At 41.3% G+C, this 27,770-nt stretch overlaps 2 long non-coding RNA genes across 4 annotated transcripts; one reads left to right on the top strand and one right to left on the bottom strand.

Moving 5' to 3' along the window:
- Positions 1 to 1,683: 1,683 nt before the first annotated feature.
- Positions 1,684 to 5,581, bottom strand: LOC111940705 (uncharacterized). Of its 2 annotated transcripts, XR_015280968.1 has the most exons (5): positions 5,461 to 5,573; positions 3,898 to 5,155; positions 2,906 to 3,070; positions 1,994 to 2,130; positions 1,684 to 1,880 (listed from the first exon to the last, which is right to left on the bottom strand). It is a non-coding gene; the product is annotated as an uncharacterized LOC111940705 (long non-coding RNA). The 2 variants fall into 2 exon arrangements; XR_015280967.1 differs by lacking the exons at positions 1,684 to 1,880; positions 3,898 to 5,155 and having other exon boundaries at positions 1,928 to 2,130; positions 5,461 to 5,581.
- A 1,574-nt stretch (positions 5,582 to 7,155) lies between these two features.
- On the top strand, positions 7,156 to 20,433 carry LOC111940790 (uncharacterized). 2 transcript variants are annotated; one of them, XR_015280969.1, is made up of 5 exons: positions 7,156 to 8,284; positions 9,914 to 10,005; positions 11,829 to 12,090; positions 15,715 to 15,800; positions 16,512 to 20,433. It is a non-coding gene; the product is annotated as an uncharacterized LOC111940790 (long non-coding RNA). The 2 variants fall into 2 exon arrangements; XR_002869693.2 differs by lacking the exon at positions 7,156 to 8,284 and having other exon boundaries at positions 9,628 to 10,005; positions 11,894 to 12,090; positions 16,512 to 19,219.
- The last annotated feature ends 7,337 nt before the right edge of the window (positions 20,434 to 27,770 follow it).

Genomic DNA, 27,770 nt, shown 5'->3' with positions numbered 1-27,770 from the left:
AAACCTCTATTTCTTTGGCCTGATAACACCAAATACCATCTGTTCTGCATGGAGGTGTGGGGTGAAGTGAGAGTGAGCTGGTGCAGGTGCCTCTCTATATTTCAATGAGAAAGACCCAACAAGTGGCTTAATAAGGTTACTTCAAAAAGACAGGCTAAGAAGAGGTGTGTAGATAGTAACATCTTACATCTCCTCAGGTGCTGGGCACTGCATGCACCATTGAACAGTGCCCCAGTGGATTTTCCCATGGCACACTGCAGAGAGCAGATACTGTCTGGGGGAAGAAACTCACCCTTTAAGTAATTTGAGGTCATCTTTAACTTCCTTACAAGAAAACAGGTCTGTTTAAGGGCAAGTCCATGCAGGAGGTATCATTGCAGTGCTGATCAGAAGCTGTCTGCAGGCAGCTGCCTGCACAGTCCCACGTTAGTTACAGTGTACACTGTGTACACTGATCTCCCATCAGGATCAATACATTCCATCCCTTGATCCCTATACAGTTTACCTTTCCCAAATAGATGTTTTAATTTACAAATCACATTAATAATATACGGCATCCTCAAGTGCAAGTTCCAATAGGAGAAATGCATCTTTTCAAGATCACCAGCTCTTCAGGTTTAACGTCTTCTGCAAGGATCCCAATACAGCAGCTACCTGCACTCTTTTCAGGGATCACATTGCTTCTTTGTGATAATTAATTAGAAAACAGACCAGTAAACCAAAATGATTGATTTTTAATGCCACTTTGTGGTCTCATTAGAGAGACAGCATTCCAAGACTGATGAAGACATTTGTTTTTACCCTCAGATCATTCACGATTTTTCTGTTCCCTACATTGTCTAGAGAAAGGCTGTGAAGCTGCTGAAGAGTCTAGAGGTAAGTCATTTGAGGAGAAGCTGAGGGATCTGGGGTTACTTAGCCTGGAGAAAAGGAGACTCAGGAGTCTTATCACTTCCTAAAACTACCTGAAAGAAGGATGTAACTGAGTGAGACTGACCTCTTCTCTCAGGTGACTAGGATGAAAGGACAATCTGAACCAGGGGAGTTCAGGCTGGATATCAGGAAGAATTTCTTCACAGAAAGAGTTGTTAAGCATTGGAACAAGCCACCTGGAGAGGCTGTGGAGTCATCCATCCCTGGATGGATGTGTGGTATTTAAGAGAAGACTGGATGGGGTACTTTGTGCCATGATCTACTTGACAGGCTGATGTCTGGTCAAAGGTTGGATTTGATGTTCTCAGATGATTGATTAATCTAACTGATTCTGTGATCAAGTGAAGTTCAATTTACAGTTTTAATTCTATTTGCCTGCTGTTTATGTGCTCAGTTAATCTTCTTTTACCTTAATGATTACTATTGCTCTGTCTTTTCCTTTATGAATTAAAAAAAACCAGCTATATAGTCTTCACAAAAGATTTATCAAGCCTTACGTGGAGGTTTATATTGGATATAATATTTCAAACAGCTGACCATGCTGAGAAGAGCCAGTTCTTGCAGTGAGCTGAGAATATTATTTTTTTGCTAGAATTCTATGTGATAAAATGTAGATCCTACTGTTTGTTTAATCTGTTACATTTCCATTTTGTCTCCATTGTCCTATTTGACTGCTTTGTTTATGTTGTAGATTTTTATGCTTTAGTACTAAATCTGTTTTGCCATGCACATGAATAGACCACAAGCATAAACAATTTAGAAGTATATTTCCTTTTTTCTCTAATTCTGTTTAATGTCCAGACCATTAGGATTCCAGTCCTAATGGATAGTAGTTGTATGAGAAATTCATATGCAAAGCTGTGTGCCAATACAGCTATTTCAACCACAGAAGTTCTCTCTCCTTCCCTCTGCCATATCAAATCCTTCCCATCATTCATGCAGACCACCTAAAAAAGAGTAGAACTCAGTTTGTAGAAAGCATCAGCCACACTTCCCATAAGCAAGTAACTCATTTTGTATTCACATGCATCACTATTAGTAAAAGGTCACCATCAGTTACCAGTTCCCTTATTGCTAAGCAAATATGACTTGATTCAGGACATTGTTTCCTCAGTGAGTATTTGGGATCTGTTTTTCTTCTGGCTATCCTTTTTTTTTGTATCCTTTTAGCATATACTGATGCCTTCTTCTGTAGTCCTAGAAATATGAGCCAGACACAGAGCGATAAAAGGGGGTTACCTTTATATAAGGATCCTTAGATACACAATTCATCAGCTGGAAAACACTGAAGATGCACACCCTGCATAATGTGTACAATTTTTATAGATTTTGCAAATTAGCGTATCAGGAAGCATCCCCAATTAGTTGTACACTCAGCCTAGTCATGTCCCCCAGTCTAGAACCTTCTAAGTCCTCCCCCCAACGGATGAGGCCTAAACTCTGTTTTTAAAAAATATGTCTTGAAAAGCTGTTTTCAGTCTTGCTTTCTAAGGAGAGCTGAAATAGCATAGGGGTCTTGGAATGTGTTTTGTCCCTTCTCCCTAGGAAAATACTGAAGTAAAGTTACAATAGTCGACTACTGCAAATATTTGTGTAAAGAAAACAGAGAATATATAAAAGAAAAAAATCACACAAATCAAGCATCATTCTCCCCGCTTTTTAGAGACAAGCAATACTCTGCCTTGTCTAGTCTCTACTCTGTGTTTACCACAGTACCACTTCACACAACTGGCTATCCCACTAGTTATTATACAGATACCAACTATAATTATAGCTACTATGAATACTTCTTTTATCCAGGCCCAGTTTGATAACCATGAGATAAGGGTGTTGAAGTTATAGTTAAAGGTCTTATTTCTGAAAGCTACTTTATGTAAAATTTGAGTCTGCTTCCGAATTTCAGCCAAATCCTTCTCAATTCTTCCACTCTGACCCACATAAGAACAAGTAGTATTAATAATAACACATATACCTCCTTGTGCAGCCAGTATGAAATTGAGAGCAATTCTGTTCTGCATAACCATGAGACAGACCATGGACTTCTTCCTTTAAGGCCAAAATTGCATTCTCAGTCTTCCATTCAACATGTTCAATAATGGCTGAGATGTTTATAACTGCCCACTCCAGCCTGACTATTCTGAAAGAGGGAATAAGAGTTCTGATTATACTATGGAAACATTCAACGACATTCAGTGAGGGGATTAATAGATCTTTTCCTCCTCCCATTTTGATTTTTAATATGATCAAATATCGCTATATTTGAAATTACAGCCCCAAGGGTACAAACCAGAGCTTTATATATGGGCAGGATTTTTCAGGCCTTACCATCACATATCCAATACAACTCTGTCCTGAGTGGTTGAACTAGTCTCTATCACAGTAGTTGAACTAGTCTCCATGTTAATTCCTTTTTTCCTCACAGTTCTTGGGCTTATTCTTTCCATGGCAGTATGAAGGAAGGATGACTACTTCTGTAGCTTTTGTAACTGTACAGGGAACTGTATCATTCCCGTGACCTATTAGGCCACTCAGGGGCCAAAGAGTATTATTTACTTGTTTCCACCTTTCAGTACGGTTTGCTTCCATTAAAACACCAATCAGTAGCCAGTTACGACTCCCATCTAAAGATGTCAATTGATTACAATCCAGTAACTGTTCTTATTAAGAGCTTTGGACACCTTCTGGATTGAAGACTGGCCCCATGCAAATTGTGGGGCCAACCCTGAGTCATGGTTTCATCAGCAAAGCAATTTCCCAGCTGGGGACTTGTTTTCCCTTTTTGATGACCTCTGCAATGCATAATAGCTACCTCTGAAATCTTTCAGATACTCTGCAGGAATGTGAGGATCTGTTCAACACACTTGATTTCATTACCTTGAGCAGTTCATAGCCCTCCCTCCTTCCAAATGGCTCCATGGCATGGACAACACTAAAGGCACATTTGGAATCAGTCCATATACTCACCTTCTTGCCCTCACTCAGTTCTACAGCTCTTGTCAGTGCAATGAGTTCAGCCTCCTGTGATGATACATCTGATGGCAAGGCCTTTGCCTCAATCACCTTATTCATGGCTGTCACTGCATTAATTTGCTTACTGTTTCTCATGAAGCTACTTCCATCTGTATACATTCTGGATTGTCCAGAGGCATGTCCTTCAGGTCTGGTCTGCTGCAATACGCCTCTTCTATTTTCTGTAAACAGTCATGCTCAGGCATGTTGTCAATTAATGTAGATGACAAAAACATTGCAGGATTTGCAACAGATGTTGTTTTTCGGGTAACATCATTTCTTTCCAACAACACAGTTATACTTAAGCATTCTGCTAGGAGATAGCCAGTGTCCTCCCTTTTGTTCCAGCACAGTTATCAGTGTGTGGGGCACATACTTGAATTTGTGCTGCCCAAGGGTGAATTTATGGGCCTCTTGTATCAGGACAACAGTAGCCACCACAGCTTTCAAACACCCAGGCCATCTTTGACTAACACAGATGTTTTGAAAAGGAGACCACAGCTTTTAATTGACCTCCAAGGTGCTGCACCAGTACCCCCAGAGCAACATTCAGCCACTCATAAATAAAGGCTTGGTCAAGTCCTGCAGCCCCAGAGCTGGGGCTGACATCAAGGGATGTTTCAGCTGCTTAAGTGCAGCCCTGGTGTTCTCTGTCCACATGATGGTTCCCTTTTCATCTGCCTTAAGGGCTCAGAGGTTTTACCAGTAGTCCATAATTTGGCATCCATCAGTGGCACCAATCTACCCATCCCAGGAAGGCTTGCATCTCTTTCACAGTGTGGGGCTGTGGAAGATGGCAGACGACTTCCTTCTGATCTCTGCTGAGTTGTCAATGTCCACAGAAGATTTCTAGCCCCAAGTAAACTACAGTTTCCTTGGCAACCTATGCCTTCTCTTTCAAGACTCTATACTCATTTAGTCCCAAAAAGTTCAACAGACATATACTGAGTTGGATACAGTCACCTTGCATTCTAGCTGCAATTCAGGTATCATCAACATAATAAAGAATAATCACTCCTGGTTCTTGTCTTTTCCAGTCCTCCAGTTCCTTTGCCAGCTGGTTTCTGAATATTGTTGGTCTATTTTTGAACTCCTGGGGTAGAACTATCCAGTTAAACTGTGTTTTCCTTCATGTCTCAGGATTATCTCACTCAAAAGCAGAGTTCTTGGCTATTCTTATTCACAGGAATACAGAAAAAGGCATCCTTGAGATCTAAAACAGTAAACCACCCTAATTCATCTGTCAGCATGATCAAAAGAATGTAGGGGTTTGCTACAACTGGGTATGTATCTTCTGTTGTTTTGTTAATTTCTCTTAAATCCTGCACTAATCTGTAACTCTTACCATCAGCCTTCTTTACTGGAAGGATGGGTGTGTTGTATCTAGATTCATATTCCTCTAAACCCAAATTTAAGGAACTTCTCAGTTATAGAGGCCAATTCCCTATAGCCTTCTAACTTCAAACGGTATTGTTTCTGCCTTACTGGTGTAGCCCCTAATTTGAGTGTAATACTCACAGGCTCAGCTCTTCTGGGTCTCCCAGGAAAGTCATAGGCCCACACTATTGGAACGACAGCATCTTCAACTTCTTTGGGAATTTCACCATAATTCCCCTATATGAAAATAGCTTCTTTGACAAATTTAGTTTCAGAAATTGCAACTTTCACTCCCACCTTCTTTGGAAAATGTGATTCCTGCTTCTAATTTCTCCAATAAATCCCTACCTAATAATGCCTTTGGGGAATTTGGCATATAAAGGAATTGGTGAGTCACCCACTGTTTTCCTAACTTAAATTTTAAAGGTCAGAAGAAAGACCTTGTTTCACTGACCCTGTGAAGACCCTGTACACTGATCATATTTACAGTCTCTTGACTCAGTTTCCCTTTTAAAGTATTTAATGCAGAATATGTTCCCCCATGTTTACCAGAAATTCACCATCATCCTTCCCTGGCTTAGCTACAACTGAAAGTTCTGCTGGAGGGATAGTCCCTTCGATCCTTGTCAGTTCCCATTCACAGCTAATTCAGGTATTGGGGGTGTCCTGTTTGCCTGCATCAGACATTCATTCTTCCAGTATCCCTTTTCCTTGCAAACACCACACTGATCTTTGTCTAGAGAAGAACTCCTTTTCAACACATTAGATGACTTTTCCTGATCACCCTTTTTATTCTGCTGGCGCCTATCCCTGTCTGTTGAATCTCTGTTTTTTTTATATATATATATATATATATATACACACACATAGCTATTTCTTCCAGGCTGAATTCAACAATTTACCTATGTCATGTGTCTCATACATCCTTGGCAGCTTTTTCTTTATGTCATCTGCAGATTAGCCTATAAACAAATAAGCTAGGTGAGTCTGCAGATGCCTTTTAGTCAAGACTTGTGAATTTTTGTGCAGCCTCTTTAAGCCTATTCAAGAAGTCTGAAGGGGTTTAATTTCTGGTTTTTTGTGCCTTCATATAATTTGGACCAATTAACTGCTTTAGGGATGGCATGTTTTAGGCCAAGTACTGTCCAATTCTGATAACATTTTAACTTCGCCATTTGTACTGCCACATTAGGATCCCACCCTGGGTCAGTTAAAGGGAAAAATATCATTAACCAGCCCTTGAAGATTTCCAGCTGTAATTAGAGTCTCTATAGCTGATTTAGCAGCCTTATTAACCATCTTTTTCATCTTGTAAAGTGTCCTAGCATTACATTTAGATCACTCCCTTCTGCGTTTTGTGTCTTAACAGCCCTATTAACAAAATTAGCTACCTTCTCGGGGATTGTCTCTACATTGTCCAACTGAGGCTTTCCACTTGCTGCAGTTCTAGGAGGGAAAACGGTGTTTTTATGCAAATCACACCTTGATTCCCAACAAAGCTTGGCTTAAGGGTGCTTGTACGGGCTCCCTGAGCCTGTGGCAGATTCCTCCTTTTTAGATCTGTTACGTTTTGCTATCGGGTCGGGCACTTCTCTGGCCTCTCGGGCTGCTTTTCCCCTTTTCCTCCTCACTACAGTGGCTGCAGCAGGTGTGCGCTCAGTTTCACCTTCTGAGGAGGTATCCGTGTGGGAACCACCCTGCTCACTTTGAACCGGGGCAGTTCCGCTGCTGCCGGGCGTCACCTCGGCCAAGCGGCGGCCGGGCCGCGCTCCCCAGCTCCGGCGCTAACCGGGCCGGGCCCTGCCCCGTCTCACTGCCGCCGGGCCGGGCCGGGCCGGGCCGGGCCCTGCTCCGTCTCACTGCCGCCGGGCCGGGCCCTGCCCCGTCTCACTGCCGCCGGGCCGGGCTGGGCCCTGCTCCATCTCACTGCCGCCGGGCCGGGCCGGGCCCTGCCCCGTCTCACTGCCGCCGGGCCGGGCCGGGCCGGGCCGGGCCGGGCCCTGCTCCGGCTCACTGCCGCCGGGCCTGGCCGCTGCTGGCCGTGCCACAGCTGTCCCCGCTCCTGTCACCACAGCCGCGGCGGCCAGAGATGGCGGTGTCAGGTCTCCCCCCAGCCCCACCAGTGGCAGGGACAATGGGGGCGGCAAGGGGGTGGGTGCTGCTCCCCCTCCTGCCGCAGAGCGGACGCCACCATGCCCACACATCAGTCATGTCGGACTTAGCAACACAGACCAGGCTAACAAGAGGCTCCTCCTTCTGAGTCTTTGTCTTTCTTCTTAAAACCATCGCAAAAGAAGACTTTTTCATATTCGAATGCCTCTGATCTGTTTAAGAATGTTGCAAATAGCTCTGCATATCTTAATTCTTGCCATTTTCTCTGAGACCGAAGTTCTGATAATAATTCTACTATTCACTTTCTAGGTTGCCAAAGTGAGACCACGTCCCTCCCCTTCCTAATTTTTTGCATCAGACAGATTTCTGTACAGAGTGGAGGTAGTTCTTCCATGATGAGAGGCGTTCTCCTGCCTGTCAGGGAATGCCAATGTTTTAATATCAAATCTAACGGAATCACGGGCTATGTGCATGCCTTCGCTGGAAGATACACACACCATGATCTTACTTAGAAAAACCGCTGAGAAAAAGCTACTAGCTGCAGACTCTGACCCGGGATTCGAACTCACAGCTTCCACTCCCGAAGCAAATTAGTAAACTTTGTGCAATCCTTTTGGGGATTCAGTGTAACCACCTTCATAAATACATGGAGCTCAAATTTATAGGAAACCATTTTAGCTTCCACTGCTGGAAGAAGAATCTAATATCTGGTTGCTTGAATGGTCGGGTGCTTTTTTGCTGTTCCAGCCTAACGTGTTTGCTCATGGGCTGTTTATTCACCATGTAGGGGACACAGGAATTCATCAGGACTCACTGCCCCAGGTCCCGGTCTTCTTTAGAATCCATTTCTACGGTACTTTATCAAACTTTTAACTAATATTTGTTTCTTTGGAAACTAAATAGTTACTTAGATCAATTGAATTATCTACCCAATATTAACCAAATATTGTCTAAAACCTCCAATTCAGCATCTTTCTGCTGTTCAAGAGCATGTGTGAACACAGTTGAGCACAGTGATTTAATGTTAAATGCTTGCATTCCTATTTTGGTAGTACAGAAAGGCATTTTCTCTGTACAATAAATTACAATAGCATCATCAACATGGATAATAACTTTGAGCAATTGAGTCAAGAAAGTAATATAATTAACAGACATGAGAAAAAATGAAAGTTGAACAGTTTTTATTACCTCCCTGAAAAAAATCCACATCATCCTAAAGCCATCGATTTTCCACAAAATTGAATGCTAGTCTGTCAATTAGTTTGATTAGTAAAACCTAAAGTTAGAAAACCTATCTGTAAATATGATGGAAGATCATTAAGCAAATACGGTTCCAAATAGGCATCCCTTCTCTTGGAGTTTTTGAAACATGTCAGAGGAGAACGTTTGATCTTGGGTCAACAGTATCAGTGTAGTCTTCACAATGATGTCATGTTGTGGCAGTGGAATGATGTCATGCTGTTACCTACTTTCTCATGACAAGAGCCATTTCATTCAAACCACTTTTCAGGTGCTTTGATTCATTCCTGCCTTACTGCTCTTTCCCTCTCTTAGGATTGCAAATTTGCATATCTATACATGCATCTTCCCAGCTCTAGCTTTGCTTTCTCTCACTGTATTTTTTTTTTTTTTCAAATGAAACCATCACTCAGGAAATTAATATAAATTCTATTTACTCCTCAGTGTAAGATATTCTCATGTGCTCTTTGGGGTAAGCACTGAGTCATTAGCAGTATGATCTCTTATAACTGTGATGGCAATTGCATATACCTCATTGTCCAAAAAGACTTTATATAAAAAATCAGGTGTTACTGTTGTTTGCTCTGTAAATGTTTCACTCACTATATTTCTAAGTTTGCTTTGCTCCTCTGACCTGGCTAGAAATACAGTGGGCAGTATTGACTTTCACTACCAATTACTCTATACTGTCTCTGGGAATGCTGTTGCATTCCCATTTGCTTCTGTTACAGAGATAAGAAGTTATCTTTAAAGACATAAGTAGTCCTGGATTAGAGGTGGTATCCCCCAATTTAGTATTCCCACTTAAAAAAAATATGCATCTCCCCTTCCCTTCCATCCAGCTGGAGGCACAAAAGGCGAAGATCATGTGTTAGGAGGAATTTACAGCAATGAGATAAGAAAATGAACAGTAATAGCAACATTATTATTAATAGTACTGTACAAAAGAGAGTGAGTCACATCACAAAAATGCTCACTGCAGACCATGCGACAATAAACAACATAGGGTGGCTTCTGCTACATTTTCTCAATTGGAAGAAACCCCGTCTTGCCAGAAGAGAGTCCCTTTGTCCTGCCCTGTCAATGATATGGGGTGATAGAGAATAACCTCTTTGTCCTAGCCTTGCTCCTCCTGCATGATTAGAAACAATATTTTTGAATTTGTTCTCAGTTTTCAGAAACTTCAAAATCTTTCAAGACTGAGAATCCTCTACGACTTAACATTTTCCCAATAATCATACAGGCACTGGTACTGCCTCACATAACTTTACACAGGAGGAGGAAGAGGAGTTTGGGATGAAGGAGTGAAGTTGAGACTGGGAAGAAAAGGAGTAGGTAAGTGTCTTTGATTCTTACCACCAAGAAAATTAACCTTTCTCAAGATGAGTCTGTTTCACCTATGACAATAATTAGTAAGCTGTTGCTCTGTCTTTATCTCAGCCTATGAGCTTTTCAATCATATTTTATTTTCCCTTGTTGTGTGGAAGAGTAGTGAAAGAGCACCTGGGTTGGGTGGATGTTCGGCATCCAGCCAAGATCAACACACCACATACAGCATGGGTGCATTTGTCCATGTGCCACAGTAAAACTTGAGGCTTTGTTAGACTTTTCACTTTTTACATGTAGTGTAAAATGAGCAGGCACTACATCCAACAATAATTTAAATAATGGCTAAAAATTCCAGCATTGCCATGTCATTATACCTTTAAACTGCATTAGATACAATGTCAGTATGGTTTGTACCTGTAGTGTTCCTTTCAAGCTGGAGATCAGAATTTGCAGGCTGTCAGTAATCAACAATGTAAAGAAAGTGATCTATAAATAACATTACATAAAATATACCAAAAGGTTTTGCATTCGGTGAGTTTATATTCAGCAGTTAATACATGTTGGAGAACACACAAAAATGTCATTCCTAGAATTACAGAATCATAAAATGGTTTGGGTTGGAAGGGATAGACACAGTTGCTTGCTCTGGGCTGCAAGTGCACATTGCTGGGTCATGTCCAGCTGCTCATTCACCAGCACCACCAAGTCCTTCTTGGCAGGGCTGGTCTTGATCCACTCTCTGCCCAGCCTGTATTTGTACTAGGGATTGCACTGGATTGGATTCCTCTTTGATGTTTTTCTCTACCAGTACAAAGATTTATTTATGACTTCTCTAGACCAAACTGAAACTGTGTGTTTAAGCTGAAAGCAGGGGGGAAAAGCCATGAAATGATACTGAACAGAACAGTGGAAAAATGAGTGAGAAAAGAATAATCTACTTCCAGATTGTGACATTATTGCCATTGAAATACAGAAGAAAAAAAATCCCTTACTTGTTGATCAAATAATCTGTTTATGCAATTCTTAGGTACCATCAAATAAAAACCAGCTTAGAACAAGGACAGTTTATTCTATTTACTCTAACTCCTATATTTCTATACTCCCAGTCTTCTTCTATTTCTATACTCCCACTCCTTCATTCCATGTCCCCTCCTACCTCCACATGCACTGAATGTGATGGCTGGATTTTGTCATTTAACATTTTTCAAACAATGAGCCTAAGATTGGCTGGGTGTCAGAGTGCTTCTTTTTCTGAGCATGTTTCGGTAATTTAATATGTCACTGCTGTGAAAATGGGTTTGTCCTTGCCTACAATTCTGAAAAATAATACTTCTTGGGAAAAGTTGAATGTTTTTCTTAGTGTTTTCTAAATGCTATCAACCATACATTGTGAGAAATGGAACTGCAGAGGATTGTCAAAGTATGACTGAAAGCTTGAGTAGTCTTGTGTGTCTGTATGCAAACTGTGAGATAAGGTGTGCTGATTTAGCTAGGCCATGGAATAGAGAAGATGTTGTTGAGAAGGAGATTGAACTGGAAACAAGTTTCAGACAATGGCCTTGCAAACAAGACCCAGGTATTTTGGAGAATCAGAACTGTGAAAGATGCGTTGTAGCTAGACCACTTGGGGTAAAATAGTAGGTGATTTGTGTTAGAAGTGTTTGCAGCATTGTGTGGCAAAAGCTAACACAAACATTTATAAGCTGAAAAACATTTATAAGGTATTGTAACCAGGAAATAGGCTGGCTGCTGATAGAATGGCGTTGAGTTTTACATCTCTTATGTTTCACCCTTCTATAAGACTGATAATGAAATAAAATCTTTTAAAGCACCTCTCAGTTGCCCCATCTCTGTAGAGCTGCGATCTTCCAACAAATGGTGCTTCTGTTTTGAGGAACGCGATTTCAGCTAATTTGTCGAGCGGCTGGAACGGCCCGAAACTTTTTCTGGAGAGTGCTGCTGCAAGGAAGGGGGAATTACCCTAGGGATTTACAGTTCTCCTGTAAGGAAGGAGCAGTCGGGACACCTCTGTCTCCGCTGCGGGTTCGACCCGGACGGAGGCCGATGCTATCACCTGCTGCATGACGACAGGTAGGCTTTGGGGAACATGATCGGGGACAAGATGTCCAAAGAGCCCAAAGATGTTTGTAAGGCCCTTAAGACTCTGATCAGATCTAATTCCTGTAACAGTCCAAAACAAGAGTTAAAAGGTTTGTTATCTTGGGTTCAAAAGCACTTTCCAACTGTAGGTGTACTCACCTTTTCTCTATGAGATTTGGTTGGACTCAAATTATGCAATCCTTTTACCATAAATCGGGACCATTCAGCTGCAAAGCTGTTGCCTGCATGTCGCGCTTTGACTGATATGTTTAAACAAACAATGGAGCCCACTGCTTCCTTGATCGCGTCCGATTCCTCCGGGCTTCGGGCCGTGCCCTCAAAACCTCTCCCACCTTCGGTCCTAACCGGAGACACTGAAACCCCGAACGGGGCCGCGGCACCTCCGCCGTCTCCCCGGCCCTGCTCACCCTGACCCCCGCCCGGCGTCTCTGCACCTCTGCCTTCAGTCACCCATTTAAAGAGAACAGAGGCCGAAATTGCTGCTTCTTGCGGAAAGAGCGCTCCCTCCGCTGCCTTTAGAAAGGAGGAAGAGGAAAGCTCTGTCGGCGGAAAGGAGGGGGGCTGCTCTATTAACGCTACAAAAGGCTCTGGCTGCTTTAAAAGGGAGGAATGTGAGAAAAAAAAAAAACCAACAAAACAACCGTGATTTGCAATCTTGTTGATGTGGTAATTGAGCGGGACACAGGTTCTAGTTCGGAGGTTCTAGTTCAGTGTCCTGATGGAGCCGCACATCCTCATACGCTAAAACAAATGATGAATGCCCTACGGTCATTCTAACTTTACCAGAACAGCCACCAACAGTGCCACAAATGCTTGCAGAAAGCTGGGCACTCCACAGCATATCGCGACCATACAAGCGAGTGCACTGCGGGAACAATTAGCAAAATCCCAAGATTTGCTGGGAGATAAACTCAAAAGAGCCATTGAAACTCAGATAAAAATGATGGAAAAAACTCTCACTGCTTTATAGATGGAGCCCATTAAAGGGCCATATTTTAACTGTGGAAAATTTGAAATTTGAAAAAGAGCTGTCATGAGTCAGTGAAAAATGCAAAATTACCTAACATTTGCCTTCGGTGCAGAAAACGGAGGCACCATGCGAATCACTGTCGCTCCAAAGCTGACATGGATGGTACCCCTCTGCCGTGAAACCCAAAAAAAAAAAAAAAAGAGCGCGCTGTGCCACCGCGTGGTGAAACAAATAATGGCAGCTCAATCACAAGAAAACTCAAACCGAGTGCAATTTGTGAAATTGCCAGTTATCTCCTAAGCAACCCCGACTTATTACCCCCAGAGGCACGATGTAAACTGGCAACTTCTAAATTAACATACTTTTAAAAAGACTCTTGCCATGAATTTATACGCCCTGCAGGAGTTACTGGTACTTCACAGCAGAGACAGACTTTTTAATTATAGTGTGAGACAGGAACATAATTATTGGACTTTCAGTTTTTCCAGCTGTTGTTTCAGTAAATTGTAACGAAGAGATGATGGTTTTAGCTCTTGCTTATAGGGCTCCAGTGATAATTCAACCAAAAATACTAACAGGTATTGCTATTACATTGTCCATGACTATAGCTAAACAAGACATATATCGAGAGACTCCGCTTTTAACTAAGCGAGCTGTACACTGGGAAATGCCTCTTGAGAGCCTTTGCCCAACACCTGATGTCCTTTGGGTAGAACATATCAGCAGTGAACAGCCACAGCTGACTTGCAGTCTGACACATCATGGTAAAACAGTTAACACGACAGGCATGCTGGACACTGGCACAGATGTCACAGTAATTTCTCATGTGTTTTGGCCGAGCAATTGGAGCCTAGTGACACCCATGGATGCTCTCTCAGGAACTGGAGGAATCACACCATGTACGCAAAGTGAATTCGTTATTACTGATACAAGTCCTGAAGGGAAGACAGTAAACATCTGTCCCGTTGTGGTGCAGACACCCATCACAGTATGGTGGAGAGATGTACTGTCCCAGTGGGGAACAAAAATAGAAGTAAGTTTTTTTATAGGAGCCATGGTGGAACCTGCCACTCTGTCATGGAAAACTGACAACCCTGTCTGGGTGAATCTCTCTAGCAGAGAAAAAACTAAGTGCCCTCAAAAAATTAGTAAATGAACAATTACAAAAAAGGTCACATCATGCCCAGGTCCTTGCAACCTGGACTCTCCTCTCTGTCTTGTTGATTCCAAGAGACTGGTCTCTCATTATCATCAGCTTAAAGGATTGTTTTTTCAACATTCCACTCCATCCAGAGGATGCACCGAGGTTTTCTTTTTTTGGTTCCATCTATCCATAGAGGAAAACCACTGCCAAGATATCACTGGAAATCTTTGCCTCAAGAGATGAAAAATTCTCCCCCATTTGCCAATATTTTGTTGCACAAGCTCTGTCTCCAGCTTGACAGAAACACCCACAATCTATGATTCTACACTACATTTAGTGGACGATTAGGAAGACTTGCTTATTGCAGCACCAACATGAACAGAAATTGAAAGAATTGTTACCAAAATTCAAACAGCTGGACTGAAAACTTCTACATCCAAAATTCAAGAAGTCCCACCCTTGTAATATGTGGGATGGGGGATGACTAAACAATTGCTCCACAGAAAATACAACTCTGGACCAGTGTCAACCCCTTGGATTTACAACAGCTTTTGGGAGAGATTAATTGCATCAGATCTATTTTGGAAATTACTAATGATGAACTTATCCAACTCTTTGACTTATTAAGAGGAGATGATGACATCAAATCTCCTAGAACTCTAACACCTGAAGCTCAAGCAGCACTTGAAAAGGACACAGAAGCTTTCCGAAGGAGACAAGCCCATCAATTTGCTCCAGAAAAGCCCTTTTTCCTTGCAGTTTTGGGAATAAATTGCAACTTTATGGTCTCATTTTTCAATGGGACCCTTCTGAAAGAGATCTTTTGTTAATAATGGAATGGGTGTTTCTTCCTTACAGGTCCCCAAAGACAATTCTTACATCTATGGAGATGACAGCACACATTAGAATTACAGCCAGAACAAGATTATTAACCTTAGCAGGCCAAGACTTTTCAGTTATTTATTTGGCTCTGAAAAAAGACTACCTGGATTAGGCATTGCAAAATTCAGATGATTTGCAAAATGCATTGCTGAATTTCTCAGGTGTTTGTTCTATTCATTACCCAGCCCATAAATTGTTGCAAGTAAAACTGAGTTTTAGAGAAAAACCATGCTGAGTGCAGAGCCTTTAAGTGCTATAAGACTCTGCACTGATGGATCAGGGAAAACACACAAATCAGTAAGAGTATGGCTAAATCAAACAACTAAAACATGAATCAGATATTCAAACAGTGAGGTGATCTCCTCTAATTACTGAATTAGCCGCTGTAGTCAGAGCCTTTCAGCTTTTTCCAGAACCTTTCAATTTAATTACAGATTCTGATTATGTTGCTAATGTAGTTAAAAAATAGAAGGATCAGTTTTTAAAGGTGTTGGAAATTATACCTTGTATTGTTGGCTTTCAAGCTTTTATGCAATTTTACAATAGAGAACTAATCCATATTTTGCTTCTCATATTAGTGCTCATTCTTCACTTCCAGGATTTTTAGCAGAAGGAAACACAAGAGCGGATAAGCTGACAATGGTTGTTTCTAATACTTTGCCGAACATTTTTGAACAAGCAAAAGTAAGTCATGCCTTCTTTCACCAAAATGCACAAGCACTTGTGCGGATGTTTCACATCTCCAAAAGTCTAGCTAAAGCCATTATTAGTACTTGCCCTGACTGTCAGGTTGTGCAGCCCCCTGTTTCTACAGGAGCTGCCAACCCATGGGCAAAGACTGCAGTTATGGCAAACAGACATCACTAAGTACCCTTCCTTTGGGAAATTTAAAAGTATTCATGTATCAATTGACAGCTTTTCAGGTGCAGTTTTTGCTTCTGTTCACGTGGGAGAAACAGCCAATCATGCCTGTCAACACTTTCTTCAAGCATTCGCTTGACTAGGAGTACCCCAAGAAGTAAAAACAGACAATGGCCCTGCACACGTAGCCCAAAAATTTGCCACATTTTTGATGGACTGGGGTGTTTGCCGGGCTTTTGGGATTCCCTGCTCCCCCACAAGCCAAGCAGTTATTGAAAGCACATCGTACCCTAAAATGCATTATAGATCAACAGAAGGGGGCAGTAGAGGTGACACCACAGATGAGTCTGCGCAAAGCTTTATATATTTTTAATTTCTTGAACAGCTCTTTTGCAGAACCTGATCCACCAATTTTTAGGCATTTTTCAAATAACATACAGGCAAAATTGGAAGAAAATCCTCATGTTTTAATTAGAAACCCTGAGACAGGACAAATTGAAAGCCCTTTTTGACTACTAACCTGTGTCTCCACAGGTGCCAGACCTAAGTGAGTTCCAGCAAAGAACATCAAACCATATTACACATGAGAATGCGCTGATGAGTCCTGACGCTGCTCTTGGCCACACCAGAACTCCAGGGTAGCTCTACGGTGCCACTCCGGCACGGGAAGTCGCCAGGAGTGGGGAACTGCAGGGGAAAGGCGATCCCACTGCAGAACCTTCAGAGCACTGAGTCCTGCCGGGCTCTGCCAGATCAGGCATTGTGGGTGGTGGCAAAAGGATGGAGGAGATTCACTCGGCTGTACTTCCCAGGAACAGGTTTATTTGGGACAGGGAATGAACACAAAGGTCTGGGCTGGGACAAAACAGCACCGAAGAGAGCCCAGAGCACCTCTGTGCACTGGGTTTTATCTCCAGGGCAGGCACAGTCCAGGGTCCAATGGGAGCTCACGAAGGGAGGGGTAAGGGGAGGAGGGTTACAATATCAGGGACCAATGGGGATACAAAGAAGGCGGGAACATATCGTATCATATCATATCATATCATATCATATCATATCATATCATATCATATCATATCATATCATATCATATCATATCATATCATATCATATCATATCATAACATAACATGTCAAGGAAGGGATGATATACATGGAAGGAGCTGGAAGGAGAGGTGGGGTTTACGATGATGGATGGGGAGATGGGGCAGGGCAAAGGTGATAGACCAGGAACATTCAGGAAAACTGGGTGGGGTTTACATAACAGACAAATGGAACCAACCAAAGCAGTAAATGGGGGAGAACCAGGAACATACCAAACAGACAAAACACTAACAATTTCAACAGAACTGAATAAACATACTACAACAGAGTCCAAGAGCAGAAAAACAAGCACACAGACGTGAGCCAAATGGAGAGCCCACAAGACCCACCTGACATCTCTTGTTCACCTGTGGAACCTGCCAACCCTGATTTTTATGTCATTGTGAAAAATGTGTAAATTGTTGATTTTGTAGAGCTCTTTTGGCAAAAGTGTGGTATTTTCGTAATATAGAGAGTATATCCCCTCAGTGAATTTGCAAAGGTGAAATTACCCCTTTTTTTTCTTACAGGTAGCTAGTCCCCAAGCAAATTTGGGAAAGTACAAAAGTAGAATTTGGGAATTAAGATACATGGAAAGGTCTTTTGCCAAAAAATAGCTCACAAAAAGTATGGAGCAAAATCAAGTATTATGCTGGTACTTGCTGGTCTTGCTTGTTCTATGCAGTGCAGATTTGCCTGTAGAACAACCAAAAACAAATGTTTGGGTTGGCTTAGCCGAGGTTGCAGGCTCAGACACTGTATGCCTGTCCTGAATCCAGAAAAGCCCTTTTCAACCTGTCTAGTTGGTGTGCTAGTAAAAGATTGGCCAATACCCATATATTATGGTCCCTTGACCAAAAAACAACTTAATAGCAAGCTAGGTGAGGTTGCTAACAGGAGCAATCCTGTGAGTGACTGGGACATTTGGACCAAAGAACTTCCAAAAGCAAAATCTGAACCCCAAGAATTGGAAATTCTTGGTTCTTTGACTATGGATTTTTGTCTCACTTTTCAGCTAGCAATTGGCAATTGGCAATTGGCTAGCTAATTTTGGCATTCTCAGAATTGGAGAATGATTCTCCGAAGTGCAATGTCACTCCCAATTACCCAGTTACTTTTAGGAACTCCAGTTTTTGGTGTAAGCACTCAGACAGTTGGGGTAAATTTTCCAGGACTGACCAATATCCATGATAATTACCAAAAGGATAGTGGTTCATTTGTGGAGATAGGGCTTGGCAGAGTATTCCATCATGCCTTGAACGTGGTCCATGCAGCATTGGACAACTCACTGCGCTAGCATCCAGTGCTCAAAGTGTTATTAAGAAAAAACATAGAGGAAAAAGATTTGTCCATTGGTATGATGAAAATTGTTGGAGTGATTTTAGACTCTGGTAAACTGCACAAAGAGTTTTGGCAGCTTTGCTACTACCCCAGCTTGCCTCAGGAATGGCATTGAAACATTTAGATAGGGTAGGATCTTGTCTGAGTAGGCAGATCAATGCCACATCCATTGCAATCAGTGATATGTTGACTGATATTAGCAGTGTTAGACATGCTACCCTTCAAAACAGAGCAGCAATTGATTTTCTTTTACTGGCACATGGACACAGTTGTGAGGAGTTTGAAGGACTGTTGTATGAGCTTGTCTGACCACTCTGAGTCTATCCACAAAAGCATACAAAAGCTGAATGATTTAGCATCTCAAATTAGAAGAGATGAATTGTAGTTAGACCATTTGTTTGAAGGATGGAACTTTGCACCTTAGTTAAAGGAGCTTTGCAAAACAGGTTTGTATGTATTAATTGTTGTTGTGGTGATATTAGTGATAATGCCTTGTATGCTTCAGTGTGTTCAATGAATGATGAACAAAGCTGTCAAAGAAGTTTTTATCATACAAGGAGTCACAGAAAGTTCTCAAAATCTTACAAAGGTAGTAGATACAAGTATAGATATAGATGAAGGCTTTGAAATGAGACCCTGGAATGGATGAGACTTATTTGAATAAGAAATGACAATTGCTACTAGATTCAATTTATGTCCTTGGAATAGACCAGATTTTTTACAGTATTAAAACTGCTGTGGTTTAAAATAATAGTGCTTAAAGCAAGCTAGAGAAGTGCCTTAAAGAAGCAAAAATAAATACATTAAGTATTAAAAGACTTTTAAGTTTTGCTGATGTGCCTTTACAGAGAAAATTTGTAACACTAGTCTGCTAGATAAAAGTACTGTAGTAGAGCTATGTAACACTACAAGGTAGTCAATAAGCGACATAGTTAAGAAAGCTTCTTTGTGGTTGTACCAAGAGGGGGAATTGTGGGAAACAGTAAAGGTAAGAAGAGTTTCAGAAGCCATGAAAATAAGCCATAGAAAAGAAAAAGCTGAGAACTTACAGCTGCAAGGCCTGAAAGTAAGGAAGATACAATAATACAATATGCAAGGAAAGAAACAATAGTTGAGTTTTTAGGTTTGGCCGACATAGACCTTAAGACTGCAGAAAAATATGCTTATCAAGATAGTAAAAGTTTTAAGCTTAGTAACAGAGTATTGTGTATTGTTAATAAAAAGCAAACAAGCAAGCATTGTTTGAAGGTGTACATGTGCTTCTAGTGATTGGATTGAACAGTTGTCTGTAAGCTTTAGCAATATGCTATTGGTTGAAAAACATATAAAATGTTCTGTAACAAAGAGATCTTGAGCTGCTTGTAGTAGATGTGAGCTTTTGCCATCTCCTGTATCTGTAGCTGAGACTGGTGTCCAAAATAAAAGCTTGTGATGGCAGTCCCATCCCATTTGTGAAAAAACACCTCCAGCATACAACCGTGGAGATGACAGCTCAAATGATAATTAGAGCCAGAACAAGATTGCTAACTACGGCAGGCCAAGATTTTGTAATTATTTATTTACCTGTGAAAAGAGATTACCTTGATTGGACTTTGCAAAATTCAAAAGACTTGCAAATTGCATTGTTAAATTATTCAGATGTTTGTTCTATTCAATACCCAAGCCACAAATGGTTGCAAGCAAAATTAAGTTTTGGAGAAAAGGCTAAGTAAGGAGCCTTTAAGTGCTCTAACTCTCTGCTCTGATGGATGGGAAACACACAGATCAGTAATAGTATGGCAGAATCAAACAACCAAAACATGGGAGTCAGATGTTCAAACAGTAGAAGGCTCTCCTCAGCTTGCTGAATTGGCTGCAGTAGTTAAGGTGTTTCAGCTCTTTTCAGAACCTTTTAACTTAATTACAAATTCATCTTATGTTGCTGGTATTGTTAAAAAAACGGAAAGATCAATTTTAAAGGATGTTAAAAATTATACCCTGTATCACTGGCTTTCATGTTGTTATACAATTTTGCAGTACAGAACTGACCACTATTTTGTCTCATATCAGGGCTCATTCCTTGCTCCCAGGATTCATGGCAGAAGGAAACACAAGAACCGACAAACTGACGAAGGTCGAAGGTCGTTTCAAACACTTTGCCAAACATTTTTGAACAAGCACAACTGAGTCATGCCTTTTCCCATCAAAATACACAAGCACTTGTGTGAATGTTTCGCATCTCTAAAGATCAAGTGAAAGCCATTATTGGCGCTTGCCCTGATTGTCAACTTGTACAACCTCCTGTTTCTACAGGAGTTGTCAGCTCACAAGGGCTGCAAAACCTACAGCTATGGCAGACAGATACCACCAAATACCCATCTTTTTGGAAATTTAAAAATATTCATGTATCAGTAGATACTTTTTCAGGTGCAGTTTTTGCTCTGTCCAGACAGAAGAAACAGCCAATCATGCTTGTCAATATTTTCTACAAGCTTTGGCTTCATTAGATATACCCCAAGAAATAAAACAGACAATGGCCCCACATATACATCTCAATAACTGGCCACATTTTTAATGGATTGGGGTGTTCATCACACTTTTGGAATTTCCTATGCTCCCACAAGTCACACCATTATTGAATGGACATGTCATGCTTTAAAAATGCATTTTAGACCAACAGAAGGGGGAAATGGCCCAAGCCATACCTCAGATGAGGCTGAGCAAAGCTCTATATGTTTTTAATTTTTTAAACAGCTGATTTGCAGAACCAATCCACCAATTTTTAGGCATTTTTCAAATAACACACAGGCAAAAATGCAAGAAAATCCTCTGGTTTTAGTTAGAAACCCTGAGACAGGACAAACTGAAGGCCCTTTTCGACTAATAACCTGGGGCAAAGAGTTTGTTTGTGTTTCCACAGGTGCAGGACCTAAGTGGCTTCCAGTTAAGAACATGAAGCCGTATCATACAAGAGCACACTGACAATTCCACAAGCAGGGAAATGAGCACACAGGCATGAGCCACACAGAAGGACTATGGTTCATGCCTGACATACTCTGCCCAACCTGCAAAAACTGCAAACCCTGGGTATTATGTCAATGTTAAAACCGTAAAAATCATTGATATCGTACAGCTCTTTTGGCAAATGTGTGGTGTCCATCATGTTAAAAAGAATCCCAAGATATCCAGATTTGCAAAATTGAGTGTAGACAGGACAATTTAGTGCCTTATAGCTGGCCAGTCCCTGAACAAATTTGGGAAAACACAAAAGCTGAAGGTCAACTTGGAAATTCAAATACATAGAAAAGCCTTTTGCCAAGAGTAGCTGAAAAAAACATGGAGTTAGATTAAACGATATATTGGTGCTTGATAGTTTTGCTTGCTTGCTTTTGCAGTGCAGACGTGCCTATAGATCAACCTAAACAAATATTTGGGTTTCTTTAGCCAAGTCAGCAGGTTCAGACACCATATGTTTGACCAATTCGAGCCCAGACAAATCCTCCACAACCTGTTTGGTCAGTGTGCCAGTGCCAGCCAGAGAGAGTGGCCAATACCTAACCCTGACAATTACTGGCATTCAGTTGCCAGCAAGACAAATCCCATAACTGATTGGTATCATTGGACCTGTCATCTTCTTAAAGCACTCTTTGAACCTCATGAATTGGAAATCCTTGGTTCTTTGACAATGGAATTTTGTGCTGAGTTTTAAGTATCAAGGAGATTCACAATGAAATGTTACTCCTCATCATCCTGTGTACAGAAACACAAATTTTTGGTGCAATTGTCCCACCCCTGTGCCCCCTAATGTGTTGATCTTGATGAATTCCCATGGCAATTGCTGAAAGGATATTGGCTCATTTGTGGAGATAGAGCCTTGCCGGGCATTCCGTCAAAAATTAAAGGTGGCCCGTGTACAATTGGGCAGCTCATTGTGATAGCATCTAGTGTTAAAAAGGCCACCAAGAAAAAGCAGAGAGGAAAGAGGTATGTCCATCATTATGAAGAAAACTGTAATAGCAATTTTAAACTCCGGAGCCCTGCAAAATGAGTTACATCAGGTTTGGTTTTACCTTAATTTACCTCTGTTGTAGCATTAAAACCATTAGACTGATTGGGGTATTGGTTGAGCAAAGAAACCAATACTACTTCCATTGTAATTAGTGATATGATGATAGATGTTAATGCTGTTAATGCATGTCAGACATGCAACCTTACAGAACAGAGCTGCCATCAATTTTCTCTACTGGTGCATGGACGTGGTTGTGAAGAATTTGAAGAATTGTGGTGTATGAATTTGTCTTACCATTCAGAATCCATCCACAAGCAGCTTAAAAAAATGAAAGATTTGACATGTGGGGTTGTTCAGTAATTTTGTAGTTTATAGTTAATTGTTCAATGTTAATAGTTTATTCAAATGTTCCCCTATGTTCTTTTCAAATTAGTAGATCACTAAGTTGTATCTTCCCCTATGCTGCCTATCACCGTGACCCAACCCCTTATCCCTGCCTATCACTACAATCCTGCCCTTTCTTCCAGATCCTTCCCTGTCAATCCCCAGTTGGGCCAATCCCTTATTGTACCACCCCTCTGGAAATCCCTTATCCCTCAATGCCACATTGGCCCATGTGACTTGTCCTTTCCTCCCCCTTATCCTTATCCTCCTTCTCTGACCTTTGTTTTTTGCCTAATGTATCTACAGAAGAAGTCTTGTATCCCTTGATAGGTTCAGTTCTAGCTTTGCCTTGGCTTCCTCAACCCATCCCTGTCTTATCTCTATACGCTTCTGAGGCCACCTATTCTTGTTTCCGCTGTGTGCATACCCTTTACTTTGACCAGCAGTTTCCCCCTCAACCACGTCAGTCTCCGGCCTTGCTTACATCATTTTTTTACTCCTGGGGACTGCTAGTTTTTGTACTCTATGAATTAATTCCTTAATGATCTGCCAGCTCTATTCCCCATCCTTGTCTCTGAGAGAAGCCTTTTAGGATTGGATGGCTGCATCCAAAGGATAGTCCAAAGGGTCAATGGCTCAGAGTCCTGATGGACATCAGTGACAAGTGATGTCCCTCATGAGTCCTTATTGGGGCAGCGCTATTTAAAATCTTCATTAATGACACAGATGAAGGGATTGATTGTTACTTCAGCAGATTTGCTGGTTACACCAAACCAAGTGGTGCTGTTACTACATCTGAAAGACACAGTGCCATCCAGAAGGACCTGGACAACCTGGAGGAGTGGGCCCATGGTAACCTCATGAGGTTTAACAAGACCAAGTGTAAGGTGCTGCCCCTGGGTTGGAGAAAACCCTGTTCCAATACAGACTGTGAGATAGACAGATGGAGAGCAACCCTGGAGAGAAGGACTTGGGGGTGCTGGTGGATGGGAGGCTGGACACGACCCAGCCATGGGCACTCCCAGCCCAGAGAGCCAAACATGCCCTGGACTGCATCCAGAGCAGCGTTGGCAGCAGGGCCAGGGAGGGGATTCTGACCCTCTGCTCTGCTCTGCTCTGCTCTGCTCTGCTCTGCTCTGCTCTGCTCTGCTCTGCTCTGCTCTGCTCTGCTCTGCTCTGCTGAGACCCCTCCTGGAACCCTGCATCCAACTCTGGAGTCCCAGCACAGGAAGGACATGGACCTGTTGGAGAGAGTCAGGAGAAGGCCACCAAGTTGATCAGAGGGATGGAACACATCTGCTGTGAAGAAAGGCTGAGAGAATTGGGATTGTTCATTCCAAAGAAGAGAAGGCTTTGGGGTGACCTAACTGTAGCCTTCCAGTACTTGAAGGGAGCCTACAAGAAAGATACAAGAACACGTAGAGAAAGGGACAAGGGGGGATGGCTCCAAACTGCAAAAGAGCAGGTTTAGGTTAGGTGTTAGGAAAAAATCTATGGTATGAGGGTGGTGTTACACTGGGACAGGTTGCCCAGAAAAGTTGCAGATGCCCCATCTGTGGAAGTTTTCAAGGCCAGGCTGGATGGAGCTCTGAGCAAGGCAGTCTAGTGTCCCTGCCCGTGGCAGGGGGATTGGAACTCGATGATCTTTAAGGCCCCTTCCGACCCAGGCCATTCCGTGATACTGTAATAACTGAAAGCTACCTTAGTGAAAAAACACGTTTTCTATCCTTTCTCAGCATTGTTTCTGAAAGTTAGTATATATTTCAAAATTAGTGTGTAGTAAATACTACTGTTCCTATAACTTTGGCAGTTGAGGCTGTGCAGATCTGTGTAGTGAATCAGAAGCAAATTACAAACCTTGTGCAAAGAAGCCACTGAAATGGTTCCTAATCTAGGAAAAAAGTTAGGAGCAGGAATATTTAGCTAAAAGTGTGTTCTTTTCCTGCACATAAAACCTCCCAGCTTAACTATAAAAGAAAAAAAATATGTTATTTTTTGTATGTTATTTTTCACATTCGATTTATATGCTTATGTACACGATTACATATAATTGTACGTTATATATCTTCCTCTCTATACATTGATATATATTTTATGTACGATATCTTATTAAGTATATGTTATAGCAATAGTACATAATGTTGGTATTTTTGTTCATGCTCCCTTTCTATAAACTCCACACTCAGTATTTACTAGTCTCCTAATTTTGGGGAATGAAATTTTCTGGATGAGTTTTTCAGTGTTGCTTCGTGTTATAGTTATGGCTTTCTGAATTAATCTAGGTAATTTTCAGTGCAACTTTGGGAGGAATAGTAATTTATTTTCAAAGACTTTTGTACCCTAGATGGTTGATATGGTTAAACAGCTATTTTGAAAAAGAGAAAATAAAGCAGGAAAAAGTGAGACAGTGAATAACAAGAAGAGACAAAAGGAGAGAAAAGCTTTTCTGTATATATCTGACAGTGAAAGAAACAACAGTCTTTTGAGAACAAAAAAACAAGCCATTGATAGATAAATGAAAAGAAGTTCTATTTCCACTGAACAAGTCCTGCTTTGCATTCAGTCTTTGTTACATGGATGTGGAGCTCCCAAATCTACAAAAAGGAGTGCTAAGCCATGGAATGGAGGGCATGGGTGGATATTGCAGGGAGAAAAGAACTGAATCTGTTGCCCTATGTCCAGCCCAAGATTTCTAAAACAAGGAATATTCAGCACTTTTTTTCCTCCTTAGTCCATAAAGTCTCTTCTTCTTCTTCTTCCATCTTGGCCGAGTTTCCTTTTCCTTTCAGTTTTTTTTAAGCATATTTCCTTACCATTGCTTCAGTCTCCAGTGCCCACTCCGTGTTGCAAATGGTTTTGTACAATTGACAATTAACAGAAAAACTTCTGTCTTCAGACCAAGTTTCATACCTTTTTGGATCTCCTGGTATGAGAACAATGACTCTTTTTAACTTGATGTAACTTTAGATTGCCCTGAAGTAGACATTGAAGTTCTGTAGTTTGTCACATTTAGTGTGTGTTGAAGTATCAAGTCCTGTTACACTATAATGCAAATAATAAGGAACACTTGGCACTCATCATTATGCAACTAGGAGCTTTCAATAAAAATATGATAAAACTACTGAATAAGGACAGAATGAACCAACTATTTCCTCCTTGCTTTAAGCAGATTTATGAGCTCTTTCAATACAGCTTTGCTTGATGAACCTTGCCACCTAGCAACAAAGGACTCTCTCAGGCTTCTGGACAAAAACTATACAGAGTTGCCCTGTCTGCAGCTCTTAAAACCTGTCAGATAGTTGTGGAAATTTTGGTTTTTTTTGCACTTAGCCTTCAACCCCACTGGCATTCTGCAGAACAGAGGAAAATAATTTTTAACTATTTAGTTTTGGAATCAGACAGTTATTTCGTCTTGGAGGCAGGCTTTAAAAAGCTAGATAAGGGAGTCAAAAAAAAAAAAAAAAAGGAAGGGGCAAAATATGAAGTTGTTCCTTTAACACATCCTTACTAGGCAGTAAGCAATAAAAGTGGAAGAACACCAGCCAAGTAGTGTATCTTCCAGACATCCTCATAAAGTCAACATCTGCTGCCACTCAGTAACAGGGTAGAGTGCACAGTCCCTTTTTTATCTCCTGATGCCTCTAAGAAAGCTAACATTGGTTATGATGTGAGACTGAGAAATGCTTGTACTGTTGAATCAGATTAAAAAATTAAATTATTATACATTAACAAAAAAAACCTCCAAAGAGTATATGGTCTAGGAAGATACAGGAAGAAAACAGCAAGAACAAAAAGCGCAAGCGCTTCAACGAATTCAGCAAAATGATGACTGGTGAAGAAGACATCATTTGCCAAAGTGACAGAATTGGGTCTGTTTGGGACTGTTCTCTCTACAGAGACATCTGGTATCTCACCAAATTAGTTTATGCTTTTGAAGCTCTAAAACAGTAAAGGGAACTGCCTTTGACTACAAAATAAAGTAGTGATTATAGTGGCAAATGCAGTATATAGGATATATTACAAAAGAAATCAGATCTCAAGTCAAAGAGAAAACATAAAACAACAGTAAAAATTATGTGGCATCTGAGGTCTTCTCGCTGTTCCCTGGGCCCTGCAGAGGCTCTGGATGATGGCTGGCATTCCCAGACTGTGCTCTTTGTTAGGCAGAAGGGCAGTGCCCCTTCACAGCTTGTTGTTTGGGGCTGCAGCTATTTCCCACCAGTCAGGGTACAATCTGTAGCTTGTACTCCAAGCTACCTGCACAGGTGTGTTCTGCAACACATCTGTGGGCTGTGAAAGGCGTACGCATGAGAGACTGGAATGTAGAACGAGACATCCTCACAAGTACTATACAAAGCCTGTCTTTAGGGCCTACCCAATGACTGATGCACAATCAATGCACAAGGAACACTTTTGACACTTCTCAGTAATCCTCCCTTTTGCATGGTGTACCAAAAGCTCTGTGTCATGTGTACCATTCAATGTAGAAAAAAAACCCCCAACCCAATCCAAACAACAACAAAAAAAAACCCCAAGAAAAACCATACTCACCCAAACTAACAAAACCGAAACCAACCAACCAATCAAAAAAAAAAAAAAAAAAAAAAACCAACCAAAAAACCCCAGTCAAACCAAGCCAAACCAAACCAAACCAAACCAAACCAAACCAAACCAAACCAAACCAAACCAAACCAACCAGAAATTTTAGAGTTACTAAAATAATGAAAACCTAAAACACTGAATCAAATGTTAAGGAAATGGGCACATAGCATTATTTTTTGAAGAAAACCAAGTTTGGTAGGGAGCAACTTGAAGCAGTTTCTCAGCAAGACTTTGAACATCAGTTTTGGAGATATCTGTGTAACTAACTAGCATGAACAAGAAACCTTAAAAGTAAAGATTCTAAAGATTCTTAAAAATATATTAATTTTATTTCGCTTGAGTTTGGTCTGTGACACTGAGAGGTATGGCAAGCACAGGAAATATTTTGTCATACAG

Source organism: Cyanistes caeruleus, chromosome Z (assembly GCF_971803275.1).
Source record: "Cyanistes caeruleus chromosome Z, bCyaCae1.hap1.1, whole genome shotgun sequence".
In the NCBI taxonomy this organism is placed as follows: Eukaryota; Metazoa; Chordata; class Aves; order Passeriformes; family Paridae; genus Cyanistes; species Cyanistes caeruleus.
The sequence above is the reverse complement of the archived record's forward strand: the minus strand, read 5'-3'. Positions and strand labels throughout refer to the sequence as shown.